Source organism: Bos grunniens, chromosome 29 (assembly GCF_055505025.1).
Source record: "Bos grunniens cultivar Pamir isolate PY7600 chromosome 29, Bosgru_T2T1.0, whole genome shotgun sequence".
NCBI classification, from domain to species: Eukaryota; Metazoa; Chordata; class Mammalia; order Artiodactyla; family Bovidae; genus Bos; species Bos grunniens.
The window spans coordinates 11,960,088-11,969,756 of NC_141193.1; the positions used below are offsets into that span (position 1 = coordinate 11,960,088).

Here is a 9,669-nt window from a genome sequence, read left to right on the forward strand (position 1 = left end):
CAACCTTCAAGGAAGAGATTACAGTTCAATTTTCTGTATTCTGAGAAGCTTCAAAGTCTACTCGCCAAGGACACTGATGAAGGAAAGATTTTGTCGAGACCTTTGTGTTTTTTTTCAGGCCTAATGGCTTAAACTAGGGCATGTCAGAGCATATATAACTAGGGACTCTCGGTCACCACTACATGCTAAGAACCTGAACTTTTCTGAGTACTTGGAGCCAGGAAAGAAGCATGAAGTGGATTGCACTCCTCGGGCTGGTGGCCTTCTCAAATTGTAGAGTCGTGTAAGTATGGAGACTGTAAGCCACATCATATTAATTTCTGTGATTTTTCTTTTCATCTGCTTATTATATTTATCTGTTTTAGAAGGGAATGGAATATTTCCTTGACAATCTTAAAGTTCAACCCTTACTTATTGATAAGTACCTTGCTATAGGAACTGTGGGTCCCAAGCGTCTTGGTGTAGATTTGCATAGCTGCACAACTCTTGGGGTCCAGTCATGTCATGACCTATTGAAATTGGAACTCCTTGCAATTGTTCAGTGCATAGTCAATGCAGATGTAGGTGTTGTCCTGTGGAATAGCACTTTTCTACATTTTATTTAGCATGTTCTCTTTGTTCCCTCTCTACTTCAGTGTGTATATGTCTATGTCTGCATTTCCATATCACTATCATATCTCTCCATCTCATTGGAAGGCTCTGAGTGTATTTCTCTCTGTGTTGTTTTCTTTTAATTTCTCATTTGACTTATCTTTCCTTCTCAAGCCTCGACATTTCCCTAACTTGTTCCCTATCTCCTGGATTCTTTTTTCAACTATCTCTTCTCTTTCAACTTGGAGAAACATTGGGAGAGCTACTTATACACTGTTTTATATCTGACAAGCAGTGTGACCACAGCCAATTCACAAGCCTCTTGCATTTCTAATTCCTCCCATGTAAAAGAGGAGAGGAATCCCCCTTTTACCTCCTTCCCTGAGCTTCTATGAGAAGGATACAGTGGGATGGCAACAGCAGTGCTACTGGCTGTCATGTTGAGACTTCCTATTTATCAGGCACCTTATATCCATCACTTCACTTATCCCCAAGATATCATATTTGGAGGGTTTGAATCATTACATTCCACTATTTTACCAAAGGGGAGACTGAGACCCCACATGGTCATATGGCTTACCCAACATTACAGAACAAAATCTTTATTCAAATGTACGTCGTATGTCTTTCCAAAGGAATATGCTGAAAATTCTTGTAATAAAGTGACTCATAAAAATGATTAGAAAATACACAGTGCCATTGCAGTGACAGTTACACCTTAACACTGACAGCTAATTGTAGCATCTTCTTTGTTTTCTTTGTCAAATGTTCAGTGAAAAAATACCTCTAAAAAAGTGAAGACCATGAGAAATACCTTCAGTAAAAAAAAAAAAAAAAGATGAACAATTTCCTCAAGGAACATGCTTACAGACTGTCTCAGATTTCTTCTCGTGGCTCAAATATAGCTATTCACCCCCTGAGGAACATCATGGATGTGTTTTGGGAGGATGGTTGCCACAGCGCCCCCTGGTGCTCTAGCCTACTACTGGCGCTCAACTGGAGATGTCAGGTGGGATGCTGCGGCTGGGGCTCCTGCAGGAGCAGAAGCACTGGGCCAAAGAGGCCCCACCCAGAGGAGAAGGTACTATCATCCTCTTTTCTTGGTGACTGGGCCCCAAAATTACCAGGTGGCAGGTAAACATCCATTTCTGTGTCAAAGATGTGTCATTAGTTTGAGGGAGATTGTTCCTTCTGAGCAGAAGGCAATGACGGCCCACTACAGTCCTCTTGCCTGGAATAACCCAAGGACGGAGAGGCCTGGTAGGTTGCAGTCCATGGGGTCGCTAAGGGTCGGACATGACTGAGCGACTTCACTTTTAATTTTCACTTTCCTGAATTGGAGAAGGAAATTGCAACCCACTACAGTGTTCGTGCCTGGAGAATCTCAGGGATTGGGGAGCCTGGTGGGATGCTGTCTATGGGTTGCACAGAATCAGACACGACTGAAGTGACTTAGCAAAGCAGCAGCAGCAGTAGTAGCAGCAGCAGCGGTTCCTTCTGAACTAAAGGAGTGAACTAGTTACAGATGAATAGTGAACCATCTCTGATCAGAAGGTAGAACCAACTGCAAAGCAATTGTGAATAACCGGGCAGAGGAATTCAATTTCCACAGATGCAAGAACCACAGCAGTAAAAAGTTACTGAACCTGTATTCCGTGTAAGGCCATCAGAATCTAACACAGTGGTTACTGTTTTTTGATTAGAAAAAGGGCTTATTTTGTCTTCAGGAATGCCCATGCCAGCCTGAGAGATAGGCAAAGAGTAAATACATGTCACATGAAAGGGTCACTTGTATGGTGTTGATTGGATGTGGTCTGAGTTTAGAGTGAGTGGATTGATCAAGAAGGACCTCCTGGAGAAGGGGGTGCTAAGGCTGGGTTTGAAGAGACTACAGAGTTTCTCCAATGAAGGCACCAGGACTTCCATGGGTGTCCAACGGTCCTGGATGCCCAGTGGTTATGCCTCTGTGCTTCCAATGCAGGAGGTACTGCTTCAATGCCTGGTCATAGAATCAATATCCTTCATACAATGTAGCATAGGAAAAAAAAAATCAAATGCAAGCACCTCTGTGATCAAAGGCTGTGACCTTCACAGTGGTTGGAAAGTGATCTCAAGAGATAAATAGCTCCCAGAGGGAGACATCAGTGTGGGAATAGAGGGTAGTCAGTTCTTCACTAATCCACTCCCTCCTTCTATCTGTAGATGCTCTACATGGGTAACATCACCATTGGAACACTCCCTAAGGAATTCCAGGTTATCTTTGACACAGCTCATCTGACTTGTGGGTGCCCTCCTTCTTTTGCCCCAGTCCAGCCTGTTGTGAGTACAGACACCCCATACCCCGACCATCCTTCACTTGCCCTGCCGCCCTGTTTCCACCCTTGGTACCTGATGACACTCATCTTTTGTGTCTGCAGCTACACAAGTTAGGTTCAGGCATTACAAGTCTTCCACCTTCCGGCCTACCCAAAACACCTTCTCGATCGCCTATGGATCTGGGAGCATGAAGGGATTTCTTACTTATAGCATTGTTTGGGTAACATGTAAAGAGAAGCTGAGTCAGGACTGGCTATGGAGTGACCCCTGCTTGCAAAACAGATGCAGGACAATCTGGCAGGACCCTTCCTAGCCTACCTCCCATAGGTATTGACCATCTTATCCACAGGATTCTGTCCCTGGGGAGGCAGTGCCCGTGATGACACACGAGCAAATGGATTAGCTAACCCAGAGAGTGGCTTGAGGTGTGGAATTGCAGTTCCTCTGCCCATGAGCAGTTCAAGGCTCATTTTGCTGGGAGGGAGAAGAGGGGAAAAAAAGCACCCACTTTTATATTGACAGACTGTTCCAGGCACTTTCAGGTAATAATTGGTTTAATCCTGCAACAACCCCACACAGCAGGTGGTCTGATTAGCTCATGAGACATATGAGGAAACTGAGGTGCAGACAGCAAAGGACTTGCTGAGGTCACATCTGTGGTAAACGGTGGAGCTGGGTTGACTTTTCAGGACTGAAATTGCTGTAGGGTGTTTAGGGACAGGATAAAAGTGATCTAGGGACCCTGGGGGCAGTCAAGAGCTTCAGGTATCCATAGTGGGAAACTGGAGGCCAGAGATGTCAAGGGGCCTGATAAATGAGTTCTCACTCTAGGGTGCCTTTGAGAGTCTAATAAAACCTATGGCCTGCCTCCACAAAGTACTTGAGTAATTCCCCTCTCTCACTCTCTCTCTCATACACACTCACACAAATATACACATATCTCCAAAAGTTAATATCCCAGGCAGCAGTTTCATTGAGCCCTGCAAGAAAGACTGCATTTTCGGCTTCTGTCTTCCTGGACAGATTCAGAATCCACAGTACCTTACAGAGAATTCACTCCATTCCTGTCATTAGGTCGTAGTGATGACAGAAAAGGCTACCTTGCTCTCGACTCATTTTGTCCACAAGGGGGCACCAATGGGTCCTGGCCTGACTCTTGGTTCCCCCCGACCTGGACAGAAGCCACAAAGCCAATTTGACTCACTCAGGTTGTGCTTTTCAAAGGGGCAGATGTTTTAAAATTCACAGTCTCTCACAAATGAAACACAAATTTTCCTCCCAGCATGGTCTAACTGTCTGAGGTCGACCAAAGACACAGCCCAGCCTCAATTCTTCTCTGAGGATTTAATGGCAATGCACCCCAGCCCAGTCCTAGCCCCACTTCTTGTATCTGAAAGTGGGAACCCTCTTCTTTCCCACAGATTGGGGACCTTGTAAGTACTGACCAGCTGTTCGGTCTAAGCGTTGTGGAATACAGGTGTGAGGGTACACCTTTTGATGGCATCTTGGGCTTGAAGTATCCCAACATATCCGTCTTTGGAGCTATCTCCATCTTTGACAACCTGAAGAATCAAGGTGCCATTTCTGAGCCTGTTTTTGCCTTCTACTTGAGCAAGTAAGTCTGAGATGGACAATCCCTTTCTCCAAATTAGCTTTAAGATGCTTTCAGTTGCACGAAAATTATTTAACACTTGATAAAGAAGAATCCTGAGAGATAATCTAACCAAGGATAAATATAGCCCCAGGGCTGTACCTGGCTTCACCACTGGCCTTTATAAATAACGTTTTATTGGAACACAACCCTGCTCCTGGGCTCAAGACCAGTAACTTGGTCTAGGGGTTTGAGTGAGGAGGAAGACTAATGGAAGGCACAGGAAACAAGTTGGAGGAAAAAGCAATACGATTTGCTTATGAATTTGATCAGGAAGGAAGGAGAAGGATGGTGGATATCTTTCCTTCCTCCTTCGCATTCCACTGGGAGCCCTGGCCAGCAGCCCAATTTGCAGGAGCCAGTGAAAAATGAAAGTGTGGGACACAAAACAAACATGTGGGACCCCTTTTTCAAGAAATACTAGGCATTTCAAGACAGGGAGAACAGAGGTGGGGTCCCTTCTGAGTGTGGGGCCTTTTGAACAGTAGAGGTCACAAGCCAGCAGAGCCAAATCTGGGTGTCCTGAACCCACACCCTTAGAGCTCCCAGGCTTTGATTTTCCTGAAAAATGACAAGCTGGACAAGGAGAAATCCAATATGCTCCAGCGCCTGTCCTCTGAGTGTGTCTGAGCACTCAGGTCACAGGAGGTAGGGCATCTTCAGAAGATAGAGTGGGTGGAGCCCAGCAAGGTGACTCAGCTTCTAACCTGCTCTGTTCCACTCATTAGCCAGTAGCTGACCTTGGACTGGATCTCAATCGCTCCTAGACTCGATTTCTGCATCTGTACATGGGGACCTTATTAGGGCCTTGATGGGTGGACCAGCACAGCTCTCAGACAGTGCTGTTGCTACTGTCCTCCAAGGATCCCCGCCCCGCTCTCTTCTCTCTACACATGCAGGGCAAAAGGCAGTGTGGTGATGTTTGGTGGGGTATATAAATCCTACTATCAGGGAGTGCTCAACTGGGTACCATTGATCCACGCGGGCGACTGGAGTGTACACATGGAGTGGTAAGTCTCTCCCTCTGAGGGTTAGCCCAAGTGATGCTCCCGCTACATGGACACAGGCAGCACACACAAATGCATTCTCAGACACACAGTCACACAGACATATACACCACCCACAACGACACTGACACACAGACACATCGAAGCACACAAGCAGACACATATAAACATACAGAGAGACACATATAAACATGCATAGCTAGTCACAGACACACAAGCACACACAGAGACACATACAAATCCACATGCAAACACATATACAAACAAACACGCAAGCAGATAGATATGCAAACAACCCATGGATTCATTATCCCCAGGCCTTCTGACCAGGGCTCTACCAGGGTCCTAAAAGGGTCTGGAGAGGTCTGTGCAGCTGGGAGAGGATTGCACCCACTGCCCTGTGAGGCATGGAGCATGGCTAGAGGACTCTACAGTGTGATGAACAGAGGATCAGGGAGAATTTCTCCAGCCTGAAGAGGGTATAAGATGACTAACTGTCCTGAGCTATCAGGGACCAAGGAAGTTCACAGTACAGGTAAATGTCAGTTTAAAAACAGGGAAAGTCCTGAGCAAATCGGGAGAACTGGTCTCCTAAGGGAGCAACTACTGAGAAGTATAGAGAGATTTGCTAGAGTCTTAAGATATGAAAGCAACTAATAAAAAAGACACCCCAAGTTCATGGGTACACAGTGGGGCAGGGGCTATAACAGAGAATCAGGAAGGTGGAATCCAGGAGTGACCTGAGAACAAGAGGCATAATTCATAGGGTTCTGTGTAATATCCTCAGACAAAAGCTGACCTGTCCTTTGGAGTTTCTGTGGGCTAGTCATTTATTTCCTGGCCAGGGTCTCAGCATCTGAGTTGGTTGTAGGAGCAGTGCTGGCAGACACCCTCTCCCAGAGGAGCCCCTCTTTCCCACCACTATGAGAATTAGCTGCCCTCGTGAATCTCTATCTTCACTTTGCAACTGACCCGTTATTTGTTCCCAATCTGATACAGCTCTATGGATGTTTCTCATTCATTATTTTCACAGTCTTCATTCACTCACTAAATAGACAAGCATTTGGCATCCACTGTGTGCCAGGTACTTTAAGGAGGCAATGAGACTAAAACTCGCCCTCCCATCTAAGAAGATAGATGCAAAGGAAATGAGACACATACATAGTGAATTGTGACTTTGGTACATGCTAGACATGAGGAAGTGTCTACAGAGACTGTCAAGAAAGGAGACTGATAAACACTGGGGGAAAGACTTCCCTGAAATCATGACAATTAAACTGGAGTCTGGAAGATGAGAAGAAATTTGCTAGTCAAAGTGGAGGGGGCTCCTCTAGGAAGGAAGACCAGCTTGTGTCAAGGCACAAAAGAGCCTGGTGTATTCAAGTACTACATTCAAGAATGTCAAGGAAGGTGCTGTGTTGGGAGCAAAGGAAAAGAGGGCAAGAGACAAAGGGCTGTTTAGAAGACAGTCGGGAAGGGGGCATCTCTGGGGATACTCAGAGTGACCTTGATGCCTGCTTAGTTACACTGTCTATGAGCATCTCCATGAAAAGAAAGGTTATTGCTTGTTCTGGTGGCTGTGAGCCCTTTGTGGATACTGAGACATCACTGACCCTTGGCCCAAGAAGACTGGTCAATAACATCCAGAAACTCATCAGCGCCATGCTAGGGGGTTCCGAGGTGAAGGGTCATGCCCCAGGCTCACTCCCAGTCTCCACCCACAAGAAGGATCTCCAGGGCCAACCTCTCTCCCTCTCTCTCTAACAGCACTACATTTCATGTTTTGCGGTCAATACGCTGCCCTCTATTATCTTCACCATCAATGGTATCAACTACCCAGTGCCAGCTCAAGCCTACATCCTCAAGGTGAGGGGAGGATCCTGAGGGGTGGTTCTCAAATAGGAACTTGCAGGAACCCTTGGGCTGCTATGGGGATGAGGGTGGGCCATCTTACACTATTGCAGATGCTGCTGAGCCCTGGGGCTGGCCAGAGACTCCCACAACACGAACACTTGAGAGTAAAGGGCCATCTGGGACACTGATCATCTTGAAATAAATGTGGAGACACCACGCCATGCTGGCATGGTGGGAGTCACAAGGAGAGGGGATCACTCAGATCCTCAGTGTTCAAAGAGCTTCAGTTCAATCTGAACCCTCAGATGGATGAACCCAGAAGGTCAGCTCTAGCAGTCCTTGAAATAAGTCATGTGACAAGGACAATGGCTGGGGACACTCCCAGTGTGCTGCCCCACTGTAAGGATTAACAGTCTCCCTTCCCTTCTCGCAGTTTTCCTGGTTTGGATGATAAATTACATGTCACCCTAGTTCTCAGATGCATCTTCCCCTAACTCTGGCCGGGTGCCCCCTTTGTGAGTTGGGGTACCCGACCCCTCTGTGGGGAGGCTGGATGCTAATGTGAATAAAGGGTGCACAGTGACTGCTCAGACCCCATACAGGGTGGAGGCTTCATGTCAGCTCCCTGAGGGAGTTCAGAGCTGGCTGATGGGCTCAAAGAAGACTTTAAGGAAGGGAGGGAATTTCAGGAATTCTAAAACTGTAACTGATGGAGCCATATGGAGGGTTGCTTGGTTCTAGGCAAAACTGCACTGGATTCCATGCAAATGGCATCCCAAGGTGCTCTGCATTGGGGTACTGGGGACTTAACCTGGGTGATGAGGGCTACGGACTGACCGGTGGGGTTGGAAAACCAGAGTACATTACCCAACCAGCCTGGAGTGGCCAAAGAGGGTGAGTTCGGGCCAAAGGAAGCTTCCCAGAGTTCCTAAGTTAAATCTTCAAGAACGTGTTGTGGGCACTGTTCTATTTAAGATGGATAACCAACAATGGGTTACTGTGTAGAATGGGGAACTCTGGTTAATTATATGACAACCTGGATGGGAGGGGTATTTTTGCGACCAGGATGCATGGATATATATAGTTGAGTCCATTTGCTGTCCCCCTGAAACTCAGAATATTGTTAATCAGCTATACTCCAATATGAAATAAAGTTTTTTAATAAAGTACAGATTGTGGGGATGAAGGAGGGGAACCAGCATTCTCTGCAGAGTAAACAAGGAGCAGGAGTCAGAAGGAAATAAACAGGGAGAGAGGAGAACTATGGACACTCTTTTTCTTTTCTAAAAATTTTATTGAAGTGTGGCTAATCTTCAGTGTTGCGTTAAGATCTGCTGCACAGCAATGTGACTCACTTATACACATACAGAAATGTATATTCTTTTTCTTATTCTTTTTCATGTGGTTTATGACTGGATATTTCATATATTTCCTTATGCTCTACAGTAGGACTTTGTGGTTTATCACTCCTCTGTATCCACAACTCCTAGTCCTACCCTCCCCCACACCCTTCCTCATGGCAACCTCATATCTTGGCCTCTTTGGTTGTGGATACTCTCATATCCCCTGTTAAGGAGAAATCCCTTGATATTTACCCAAAGAGGGAAATAAAACCAAGAATTGTGCTAGTTCTGGATATTGGTAGGAGTCGCAGGTAAGGGCTCAGGCTGACTGGTGTGTGTCTCTGACTCCCCCAGGATTATAGAGGCCACTGCTATACCACTTTTGAAGAGAACACAGAGAGGACATCTAGAGAGAACTGGATGCTGGGTGACGTCTACCTGAGGCTGTATTTCTCAGTCTTGGATCAAGGAAATGGCAGGATTGGCCTGGCACAGGCAGAATAAATACTTGGAGTGGTTCAGGAATCAGTAAGGCCGAGCTGAGCAAACATTAAATCACACTTAGGGTACTCCTGCCCAGGATGCTGGTGAACTGTGTTTTGTGGTCTGCACACCCTATTCTCAGTAAAGAATAAAGTGTTTTACTTGTAATGGTGCTGAAACAAATGGGTGCCTCTGTTTGTGCCTGGGAGGTGTACAATGTTTGGGAAGGATCTAGAACCAAGTCTGAATCACAGTTGAGAGGAGCCCACTTTCAATTGGCTTCTAGGAAATGGGAGACTCATTGAAATGATTCTGGGAATCCAGGACACAAGAATCAGAGCAAACACAAAGATCTCAGTGACTGGATCCAAGAAATCAGAAGTCATCAGGTCTCTATTTAACAACCTCACTCTTTCATTCCCTC

General features: G+C 46.1%; 1 pseudogene; it reads left to right on the forward strand.

Annotated features, from left to right (window-relative positions):
* Nucleotides 1-230: 230 nt before the first annotated feature.
* LOC147342102 (pregnancy-associated glycoprotein 1-like) lies at nucleotides 231-9,428 on the forward strand (annotated as a pseudogene).
* Nucleotides 9,429-9,669: the final 241 nt, after the last annotated feature.